Source organism: Pholcus phalangioides, unplaced genomic scaffold (assembly GCF_987345545.1).
Source record: "Pholcus phalangioides strain wild (caught in Gottingen) unplaced genomic scaffold, Ppha-v1.0 ptg000021l_1, whole genome shotgun sequence".
NCBI classification, from domain to species: Eukaryota; Metazoa; Arthropoda; class Arachnida; order Araneae; family Pholcidae; genus Pholcus; species Pholcus phalangioides.
In genome coordinates this window covers 10,986,162-10,999,293 of record NW_028301614.1, presented here as the reverse complement: position 1 = coordinate 10,999,293, position 13,132 = coordinate 10,986,162, and positions in this window count along the sequence as shown.

Sequence of the window (13,132 nt, the reverse complement as noted above, 5' to 3'; positions counted from 1 at the left end):
AATCTAAAAATTTCACTAACCGATAAACTACGCAGTAGTTATATTGATGCAGACCGTACTTTTTGATGTCAATTTTTCGTATCGTTCAAAAATGCCCGCGAAAACTAACGGACATATCTGACACACAACACATTGCTCACATATAATTTTTTTTTTCAATTTTCTAAAACATGTCAATGTCGGATGATGCTTCAAATAACCGTACGATGATAAACGGTATTTTATATTTGGGTCAATCATGCGACACTAGATGGCGCTAACTGTGACTCTTCATCTATAGGCGATATATTCAACCCTTGGTTTGTGAACAATTAATTAGGTTCATGAAAATCAAGAATTGATTAGGTTCACGAATTTGTCTTGGCTTACGAGCATACAAGCCGGAATAAAGAAGACTTAATCTGAAGGAACAATAGAGAAATTGAGAAGTTGAATCACAAATGGTGATTTAATTTTCTCTCAATTTATTTTCTGCATATACTACTCCTCTTATCTAGATCATAGATCAGCATGTCTCATTTCACAAGTGTTTAAAAGAGGTTTCATTAAAGAAATTTTTTAGAGATATTTTGTAATAATCTTCTGATACAGAATCAACACTCACTGACTTCTGGGAACATCATTTTAATGTTCTACATTGCTCATAGTGTTTATTGATAAAGCTTAGTAGAAAGTGACTTACAGAACCATAAATTCCGTTTAGAAGGCAAGGTGGCCAGATTGCGTTGCAGCAGAAATTTCGAGGGCTTTGACACTGAGACTAATAGATGAAATTAATGAGATTAGACATTGGTCCGGTTCTGCCCTTGTATAAAATATAACCCATTATCTCGTAAGGTTGGGACTGTTTCTCTCTTGGGCAATGACCTCCCTTGCCCTAATTTAAGTTTGTATAAGTTGACACCAGAAATCTCTTAGTGGTGCCAAAAAAGAATTAGTCCATTCTACCATTCTACATTGATTTTCCTATCAGGGCCCATAAAACAAAGACTGTTTCATGAGGCACTGGAGTCGGTACCAGCTGACGTTAAGCGTAACGTCATCCTTCTGCAGTCGTCCCCCGAGTTTTCTACCTTATTAATTACGGTCGTTTGTACAATCACCGTGTACTGCCCTCTTTACTGAATTCTTTCCAAAATGATCTTCTCGATTATTTTCATTAGTATCTGTTTACTTACTGGCTTGCTTCGTTTAGCCATTTAAATACTTGAAATGAGTTTTACATTTGTTTATGAGGTAACTTCCATCAAGAAAATTTTTCTCGGATCCATTTTAGTTGGATCACGTACGTAAACTTTTGTCGGGTTGATTGAAAGCCGACAAGAGACAGATAATTTCAATTATCTTCTGAACTTTCTAACAATTTTTAATTACTTTTTTGTTTTCATTTGAATTAGGTGTAGCTTTAGGAAGTCTTGGACTTCATTATTACAAATGCAACTGCAACATAAAAACATGGGAGGCAAATATAAGCGTACCTACTTACAGTTTACTCGATCAAGCCTCTTATATTTGGACACCCATAAGTCTTTGGGTCTTTAGGAAAATTATACAAATACAAATACAAATACAACGCCACAACAGGCAAAATGCCCAACGAGGTGGCTGATAAACCACCTCGAATACCAAACTTGAATACCAAATTTATTTGTCTTTCGAGAATTGTTCTTACACGTTGCAATCGCACAAAAACTCATATTTGTTCGTCCCGATTCATACAAGACTCGCAAAAAATGTTATAAAAATACCACCCTCGCATACCCCTGATACTAAAACAACACCATGATCGAGATATCACTCACTTACAACCATAAAATAAGCAACTAAAATTTAAAATGAACCTATTCAATACAGTACGTTTTGTAATCTGATGTCGTTTGCGAGAAAAAAGTAGCAGGGCCGTGACGCCAAACCGCAGCTCCCAGACCACGTCCACTGAGCCAAAGCGGCAAGCGCATCATCGAAGACATGAAACAGCTCTTACTGTATAGCCCTAGATTCCGATAGGGAAAAATTATTTCAGTTTGACAACAATTCGATTTACGAACGAATGCTAGGAACGAATTAAGTTCGTAAACCGAGGGCTGACTGCATCAGAATTCACAGACTTTGCGTTCATATATGTTTCTTGAATATTTAAAGGAAACACCCTTCCTCTTTTTCTCAATGCAAATAACAAGGATTTCGAATGAAAGCATCATTTATTATGTAATCTCTAAAATAATATAAAAATGTTCTTCTACTCAATTCTGAAGCTCTGAAAAGAATGTCGAAATAGATGTATAAGAATAAGAAAGTCTTGCATATACTGGATAAAATTTCTTCGAGGGGGAAGAAAAAAGAAATATTTAAAATTCTCTTTTATGTTTTTCGCAAATCAATAAATCAAATTTAAAGGAAAATTTCCTTATATGTAACAAAAGAGATAAAATAACTGCTGGAAATGTTCTTCAGTGCTTTTCGCATGAGAAGGGGGGGGGGGTTGGCAAGTGCGCTAAAATCTGGAGATTTTCTTGGGAAAGGCGATTCCTAAATAATGGCCCTGATCACCAAGAATCGATCGACGTGAGGCAAAGTGATAAATTATTCAGAAGCATCGGTTTCCTTTCCATTGCTTCAAATGCGAAAAGGAAACTCGTGGAAAATTCTTCGGTGGATTATGTCGCTTGATGGTGCTGTTTGGTGATGCGTGATTCATTCCAAGTGAGAAAATGCTAATCGAATTCGTTTCCTCTCTTTCCGAAAGTATCATCGTGTCCTTCGAGAGCCTTCCACGATTTTCTCAACGAAAATAGCATTCCTCTGATATTCGAACATAAGCCTAATACGAGTACTCATACGCACGTGAGTTTAATCAAAAAACAGCCAACATGAATAAATGGCCATCAATAAAGTTTAACACAAAAAAGAGTGGAAATTCTGTGAAACTTGATGTTACAAAAAAAAAGTACAGTCATAACTCAATTATAATCACCTCGGTTGTGTTGGTTTTCTGCGGTTCCCAATATAGAGGCGCGAATGCGACTTGATTTCCCTGTCTCGCCGCATAGAGCAACAGGCTTCCAACGGTGTAAATATTAAATCACTATACTTCACGCATAATATAGATGGCAGCACTGAAAAATCAGACACAACAACAGATACGTACTCAGACTTTTACGTTCATACGCTTCCCACTTCCGGCACAACTCACTAGGTAGTATATTGCCCATGGGACGACAGACCTGAGGTGTGCTCGGTTTGAAAGAAAAGAAAGAAAAAAGACCTTGGGTTTTTTTTAACTACACCTCGGCTATAACGTCAATAATTGGCGATCCAAACTGATTCCCATACAATAATATAATAAAATTTGCTTATAAATACAAGATTCATTGGGAGACTGGTTTTTTGGTGAGATGAAGATTACAAGGCAGAAAATGCATCACTGCCCCCACGGGAACTCGAACCCCGGTCTCCAGCTTGCCGGACGAGTGCTCTACCATCTAAGCTACGGAAGCAGATATAATGCTTCAACGTTGGAGCATATATATATGTTGAAAGGCACCGTACATGGACGGCGTCAACAATCAACTGATAGCTCGTGAATGACAAAGGCAAACCAGATGGCCACATGCATATAGAAATGTCCTCAAAACGACAAAAATATCACATGGCATATCAAGCCGGCTGTGTGAAAAAGTTGTGCATCCCTGCTCTGGCCAGTCTTCACACCTTCATTAAACTATAAGTTCCAGTTCAATAAGTGAAAGACTACAGTGATATGATAGTTACAGGAATCAGTCGAAGTGGAACAATTTTGACTCAAATGTAGTTATGCCAGTACGTGCGCTTGCAAACTTGGATAGAAACTACTAAACATGCATAAAATGTTGTTAAAAACGGCGGATAGATCGTAAACTCGGAAAGAAATGCTTTCAAGCTTAAAAAAAAATTGGCAGTAAATCTATATCTAATTAGCAGAAATAAATACGTGTTGCAGCCCGGGTATTTTCAAATCTAGAATTATAAAAATACCCGGGTAGAATAAAATGAAAATAAAAAAACGTTTTCGAATATTTTTGAAAGGATGTGTACGTCACTGCATTTTTGCGAAACATGTTCAATTTGTTTTATTTTTTTATGGTCAGATTACACACATTCCAAGAAACGTTATATACAGGGTGCCCAATAAAAGTTATTCTCACCAAGGAGATTAATTTTGGTACAGAAATAAAAATTAGTTCAAATTTTTAACGATACGGGATACTGCACGAAACAAATCATTGTTGATTGGATCTGAACCAATCATCAATTCCTTCTGCGTCCGAAATGTTCGTAAATATTCATCCATTGGTTCTAGACTGAGGTAAAACAACTTCACACACTAATAGTATTTTACCCACCAATTATACATTCCCCATGAAAATCTTAAGTAAGCGTCGGTAACAAGAAAATTCAGGAAGGAATTTTTATTCGCGCACCCTGCATTTTATAGGACTCTTGATTTGAACATTTCCAGTCATTTGCTTTTTTGCAGTGCTTTCTACCGACAAAAAAAAACTTGAACTAAATGTTTTTCCTGCACCAAAATAAATTTCCCTTCGTGCAAATACTTTTTTGAAAACCGCATTCAAATACGCCAAATCCCTTTTTTACAAAATTTTTACAAATTTTTAAACCATTGACGAATTTATGGGCCGCTATACAAAGTATTTTCACCTCACTAAATAAACCTTCACAAAATGAAACTGTAATTCCGTTCAAAACTCACTTATCCATCGTGATAACACAGAAAAGTTCATTTATTTCTCACCAGGAGGCATTTTGTCGCCATTATCTTGCAGCACGTATCCGATTTAGTATACCAGGAACTTTATTCCGTCTTTTTCCGTTCACAAGTAAGAAACACTTGAAAATTTTGTATATTCTCTACCATACACGCAGCTTCTCACAATCATTTTGAGATGCCCGGGAGCGAAAAGGATAAATATTCAGAGAAATGTATAACATGGGAAATTCCACATAAACTTGAATAACTCTTGATATAATACACTTGCGATCATGAAAGTAACATGGCGATATAGTAGTATGGATACGTGCAACATGATGATGTTATACTTAAAACGCCGCCTAGTGACGAATTCATGAACTTTTTAAACTATCTCATAATGTAAGAGAGATAAATGAAAATTTCAATCACACATTGAACGGCGCGTGGTTCCTCATAGAAATAGATGGTTTATGAATAGTGTGTGTGTGTGTGTGTGTGCGCGCGCGCGTGCATGCATGCGTGCATGCGTGCGTGTGAGATAGAGGGCGAATAGGTTGCTAAAAAAATTAAAATAAATTAAGAGATTTCTATATTATATATAAGTACTCTATATGTTTTGCATATTGATATGTCAATCAAATGTTATTATATAAATACATTTTTTCCAGAACGGATTTGAAGCACAAAATCTTATTTGATATAATTTTTCATTCTTATTTACTTGGGCCTACTAATCGATAATGCAAATTTATTGGACATTTATGCCAGTTTAATAATCAAGTAGAATGATTGACACGTTTAAAAATAAAATGACGATTGACATGCGCCAACAGACAATAGATTACTTTTTTTAGATCTACTGGAAGGTCGTTCTAGTCCCTTGGGGTCACAGGGTGAATATTCCTAATCTATATATTTATGTGGTTTTTTTTTGTTTCGGTTTGTCTTTTTACACTAGTTTTTTATTCTGTTTTTGCCTTTGTATTAGTTCGTACTTGTATTTTCATCAAATAAAAAATACGGTATTTATTTCTATATGAATCGAGAAAGCTATCCATACTCAGATAACACAACCATCATTTTTTATGGGTGTGCATTATATTTATCTCATAATTTCAAGTTTTTCCGTAATAATTTATTTTGGGTTACCGTATTTTTAGCCATATTCTACGTATTTTTTATGATCATTTTTTTCAACGATTTAAGGAATTTCGCCTATTATGGCATTTGCTTCTATTATCGATAGTTTTTTGTAGCATTGCTCAAATAATGATTGAAATAACAAGACCGATATTGCCAAGATACAGATTGGACATAATTAAAATCCACTCTTGTGGTCCATTATTTGATGAATATTCCAAAATTTTGTGCACTTGAGATGACACTTGTTATCACACTTGAAACAGACTTCTTATGAAATGTGAATATACAGTGTTAGCAGTTCCCAAATACTTTTAGTCGTGGACCCTCCACCCCAGAAATATGTCTGTCTGCCATGGACTCCTCTTCCCCTTTATAACAGCAGAAACTAGCCATTCATCAGCAAGAATGCTCCCGAACAAAATTAAAAAGTGTGTTTCGATAGCAATGCCATCCACTAGACTGCAAAAGAGCTACAACGTTTCATATTCCTATCAAGAGATGTCCCCAAAACTTTTTGTCGAATCATAACAGTATTACAACTGCGGTCTACAAACGTTGTAGCGGTGCTTTTTGTCACGAACTTTTCTTTTTTTTTTAATTTATTTACATTAGCTTTTTTTTGACTTTGTATTAATTTTTTTATAATTCCACAGTTAGGCCATGGACCTCCAGTAAAAAGTCTGTAAACCCTTGGGGATAAATCCACCCTAGCTGGGTACCACTGGTATTGATTATGTACACCTTGTACGTGAATTAAAATCGAAACCAACGTTAAATAAAAGACAATTCGATTGTTTCAATTACTTTTATTTCACCTCTATCATATCACTCAGTGACATAGAAAGTTAAAACAAATAAATCGCACAGAAAAGCGCCGAAAAAAAACAAAGAAAAAAATTAAACATACAATCACAGTGGCGGGTTGGCGAAAAAAACAAACTTGGTGACTTTTTTCACCAAATTTCCAACATTTTCGAAATCATTGTATTCAACATTAGGAGCATTCGTCAACAACAAAAAATTATACACTTAACCAAAATATCATCACCATATATTATTAATTAATAATAATAATTAGTTAGTCTGAGCATCGATAAGAAATGACGATAGATTACACAAATAAATAAATAAGCCGAAAGATCTAATCATAAACGCATTAATTAGACATAACTTCCTCCGAATTATTTTTCTTCATTGACCAGACATTTTGAAAAGCAAAAAACTAAGATTTCATTGAAAACTATTTCATTATAATTCAATCATAAAAAGATTATTTCTAATGACTTTATACGAATATAATATCATATCAATCTCAGAACTATAACTTTATTTGATTAAAAAAGATGAAGAAACGTCATTTTCAAGTTTTAGAATCAAGAAAATAAATCAACATGATCATGTTGATCTTTCGCTGAAAAAAAATGCTCTCACGACGTAAACAAATATTTAATCTAACAATATGAACTCTATCGCACTTCGAGATCGTGCAAAGATTTGGCGAGGTATTTAAAATTGCAATGCCATTGCCGAAGGTTAGTCACGATTTGGGCATCCTTGATACCCACTATCCCAATTCGTTGCCACGAATTCGTTAGGAAAGAAGTTAAACTCATTTGTCGTGAACGACACACCCTACAACAAAGGGTGCGAAACCTCTGGCCCGCGAGCCAAATGTGACCCACTAAGATATTCCATCCGGCCCACGAAAGGTGTTCCGGAAAAAAAAAATTAAAAGGCTGACCATAATTCCTTCACAAAAATACGGCAAATCGAGAACCATACGGGCCATCACCAGTCATCGTTAAAACAATTTTGTTAAAATCAAGTAAATTAGCCAATTAGAGCCGAAAAGTTGTCAAAAGGAAGTAAAGTTACTAATTATAGTCAAAAGGAATTGTCAAAGGGAGTTAAAGTTGTCAAGTACCGCTAAAGTTCCTGAAAAATCCCCAACGACGGGAAATAGCGGTAAATTCGGTAAAGAAACGTATGCTTTGACAAATATGTGAACGAACATATTTAAACGACTATAATGACGATAATTAGAGTCTAATTACCATCTTACAATCTCAATCCTTGATTTTTCTCAATAAAAAAATTAAAAATTCAAGTAAGATTAGTTGAAAATCGGAACATTTTTCATATAAAACTCAGAAAGTTCAAAATTACGGGATTGCCCAGTAAAATTCCTTAAAATACGGGTCATATGGTCACTTCATATATTCCCGTTTCTGGCCCTCGAGCGGCAGAAATACCAATCGCATATCTGGTTTGTGGACGGAAAGGTTTGTGCACCCCTACCCAACAACATTATTAACAATAGTTTAAAATCGAAACAACAGATGGCAGCATGGGAAAAAATGTATACACACACTAACACTGTGAAAGTGAACTCTTTACTTTCTCACTCTATGAAACAGTTCCATGTTTCAATTTTAGAGAGCGGCGTTAAGGAAAAATCAAATAAGAAATTTAAATTGCAAGAAAGACTTTACTTTCAATTTTAAAATTCAATTCCGACATGATGGCATCGTAAATAGTGCATATAAAACCAAGAAATAATTCATTAAACTTTCGCTAACATCCATTTCTTTTCTATTACACACAACATAAATATTAAACAGTTGTTTGGAAAATCCAATTTTCCATCCCTTTAGCTTCCTTTCATTAATCATTCATTTCATTCTTATCAAGAGATAAATTCAATTTAAAACTCATTAATTTATTCTTTCTAAACTCCTTAAAACATGAATTTTATTCCTCATGAAATATTCTTTTATTTCGTTTACCTTTTGAATTATCAATCAGACGAAGAGTTCTTGATTTATATTCCATGCAAAAATTTACATAAAAGCATTATTTTATTTTGTCAAGTGTCTAAACATACCTCCAGCTGGTGAAGCTGGCGGATGCGAAATGACAGTGGTAACTGATAAGAGAGAGAAAACACAACGGGTTCCAAAAAAGAAATATATATTTAAGGGAAATAAAAGTTTTGGCACAAGCCGTAGGAACACCCTTGGAACGAATTCAAGGTCCACAAAAAGCTGGAAGCAAAAGCCAAAGCATAGTTGACATAGCTTAATGAAATCTAAGATCGACGAGACACACATACACATATATTACAAGAACAAAAAATTAAAATATTACCCAAAAAATAGAAACTTTGCCTGGTTTTAATTGACGGAAAAAAGGATTTTAACTCGTTTTTTAAGACAAATTATTTTTTTCTCTTTTTACTAGTTTACGCACTTCGGCTCTCCATTGTAGAATCGAAATGCGTAAACCAGTAAAAAATAATAATAACTTGCCTTAAAAAACGTCTTAAAATTTTCTCTGTGAAGAAAATTGAAAGTTCAATTTTTTTTCATTTTTTTTACACCGTGAGAGCATTTATTCAGGAAAGATACCAAATTATTGTGAAGAGATTCTAAACCAGGGGTGGTCTTCTTCTTTCAGACACCGCGGACAAGATTCAAATTTCCCAAGAAGCCCGCTGGCCAACAACTCACACTGAAATATTTATACCTACAAGAAAAATCCACACACAACACAAATTCACGAGCGCTTACTCATATAATTTACAGTGACAGCTTGATTGGAGGAGCCACTAGGGCCGTAAGCTGTATTGGGGCAAAAATAATGGACTTTTATTTATTCTGAAATTATTTTTATTAATTATCAATTTTGATTAGTTCTGAAATTAATTTTTTCACCAATTATGGAAAAAATTAAATTAACTTTAATTAATTTTAATCTGAAATCACTTTAAATGATTCTTTAATCATTCATTTCAATAATTCTTTAATTACTTATTTCAATAATTCTTTAATTACTTATTTCAATAATTCTTTAATTACTTATTTCAATAATTCTTTAATTACTTATTTCAATAATTCTTTAATTACTTATTTCAATAATTCTTTAATTACTTATTTCAATAATTCTTTAATTACTTATTTCAATAATTCTGAAATTATGTCCTTCTCAATTTTGCTTGAAATTATTTCTTTTCAATAATCATGTAGTTATTCATTATATCCATTCATGAAATAGTTTCTATCAAAAATATTCCGAAATTATTGCTTTCATTAATTCTAGAATTAAAATAGTCTTTCAATATTTTCAACCATTTTCTAAAAATGGTCAGCAGGAACGACAAACAGCTCCAAGGGCCAGATGTGGCCCGCGGACAGTGCGTTGAAAAAGACCCTCAGTTTTAGAATTCAAAATTTTTCTGTGATTATAAGGAATGTTTGAAACAAAATAATAATAATTCAAAATAGAAATAATTAATCACAAACTGACCAGAAAAAGCAATGAAAAACATTTAAAACAAAAGGATATTTCATGCTTATTTACATAATTGTTCGTTCATGAACACACCCTCACATTCCTCCAACTTATCATCTCCATGTCGTTTACGAAAAAATAATGTCATCATTTGTAGAATTATTTTCTACAAAACAATCATATTTTTCTTCTCTTCATAATAATTGTATTAGTTTTACTTCGTCGGTTCACATACTGTACGTACTGCGTCAAGGTTCTCAGGGAAGACCTAAATATATTGTGCACACGAGTGAAGTAAATAATGAACAGGCAATGCAAGAAAGATGAGTATATATATATATATATTTTTTTTTTTGTCCATATGTCATGTTGGTCATATTAACATTACAAAAGTCATAACTTACATTTGAATGCGAGAAGAAAAATTTTTCATGAGAAATTCTACGATTTCACCGTAGTGTTATTTAGCTTTTTATGGTAAGGCATAAGAAATGTGTGTTTTTTTTATAATAGCACGGACAATATTTTCTGCAGTATATTCAGAAGCTTACAGGCACTAATTTATTGCAGAGAGAGACAGAGATTTAGACCTTATCAGGATGTTGTTGCTTAACCCTTTCTGCCCTGGGTTATTCCCATTGGAATCACTGAAGTTCTTGGCTTTCACAGCCTATTCTCCGTCGATAATATATATATTATCGACGGAGAATAGGCTGTGAAAGCCAATTAGCATTGCATCGCAATCGGTTGTGTGGGTTCAACTTCATTCTCTCAGTTGATATGCAAGTAACATTCCGATTTCTGACCATCTGTAAAAGTTTCGAAAAACTATAGCTGGTATTTATATATTGTGTAGTATAGCAATTTATTGGGCACTTGATAATAATGCCAATTGAAATCGTTTCAGAATTTCTACATGAAATATATTTTTCGGAAAAATGTTTGATATTCATGTTTTATTGGACCTAAAGACGAAATAAATTGATCGAAAAAATCATTTAATCGTCCATAGAAATTCAGGTCAGAAAAGGTTAAGCGTTTAACCCCAAGGTGACTTATAGTAATATAATTACGTCACTGTGTGTGTGCTTATTATTCGGCGATCACATAAGTCCGTTAGCCATAGGGAATGAAACGGTTAATGATAAAATTAATTTTCTATGCGAGTAAGAATGACGTCCAATAGGAGCATTATATTCACATAAAAAACATTCGTTTAATTGTGAATTTTAACTGACCGGTTACTGCTTCATATTTTAGTAGGTAACAATATGCAATAATTTAGGATAGACATCATTCAAGATAGGATCAATGTATGAATGAATGCGGAAAAAAAAGCGTATTTATTCTAAGGCACATTCTCTAATGCAGTTTCAGATCATTTTCTAACATTCGAATTAAGTCACATTTTGTGTTTCGAACTATCAAAGTTTCCAGTTAATTTTCCTCTCAATTCCACACCGAACAATATAACTATTAAATACACAATAACAACTTTTGATCAAGTAATAAATCTAAACGATAACATTGTTTCTATTTTTTTTAACAAGCCATACTATTCTACAAAATATACTACGAAGTAAATGCATTATCATAAGTATGTCATCAGCTACCAAATGTGCATAGTATAGGCTACGAAAAGAAGGCATGTAAAATATACATAGTATGTATATATTTGTAATGAGATGTGCGCTTAACGGTTCTTTTGCATATAAGTTGCATGTTTTTTTGTTTTTTTTTGCGAAGTTATTGCTTGTGGTGGCACGTTAGGAACGAACGTTATGGTCGAAATAGTCACTAATCACAAAGTCACTAAATGCGGTTCATTCAAAGGTGGCAATTAATAGAAAAACAATCAACGCTTGATTTCAACTACATTCAAACGAGTAATCAACAAATGCGGTTAACACTGAAACAAAATGCATAGATTTCTACTGCTAATTTCAACTATATTAACACATTTCAGATCACGATCACTAAAAAATATTTCATAATAATCATATTTACAGCATGGCCAAGGAAAAATTCGCGATATAATATACTGTACCATCTACGTAAGCCTCAGGAGGTAGTGTTATTATCGGAGTTGTTTCAGGTGAAGTCAATAATTGTCAAAAATAATGTACAGCAACAAAATAAAATCAGCTGAATATCTCTTAGCATGCTTAACCTCTTCAAACCTGAGCCGAAACTGGCGATTAAAAAATTATTTTTTTGATTGATTTTTGATTTGTGTTTATTTTCTGTCAAAATGCCCTTAAAAAAAGAAAAACAAATTCAATTAATTTCGGAGGATATCTTTCCCAGAACCATTTGAGTTAAGTACACATATGTGTACCTTTGGTCTTAATTTGAAAAAAGAATCATTATAAAGCATTTAAAACCATTTAAGACCGTTAAAAATGAATATATACATATGCGTAACTCTGGGGATAACGACCATCATTATCTATCAATGAAAATTTTATTTTCTGAAGACGCTGGTATATTCCATGATGAAAAAATTTATTTTAAAAGTATCAGGTATCATTCAGACACTTGGATTGGGGACCACGAAGTCCTGACCTAAATACAAATACAAATACAAATACAACACCACAACAGGCAAAATGCCCAACGAGGTGGCTGAGTCCAATAAAGAGCTTATGGAGCTCGTCGGTGAAGAACCTAACGAGTTATTTAGCTCTTCAATGATCACGGTGAAACATTGATGCAAATCTGGCTAAAAAATAAGTGAACAGATATTGCATGACCAATATAAAATTGATTACGATAACCAAAGGCGATCGGCAGCGATTACATTATGCGATTTTTTTTTCTTGGCCAAGCTATTATAAAATTATCAAGTTATCAAGGTACCACACACGATTTTTGAACCTACAAGAATTCGAACTGCGTTGGACAATATTGAATTCTTTTCAAAGTAACTAAGAACTAATGATATGATCA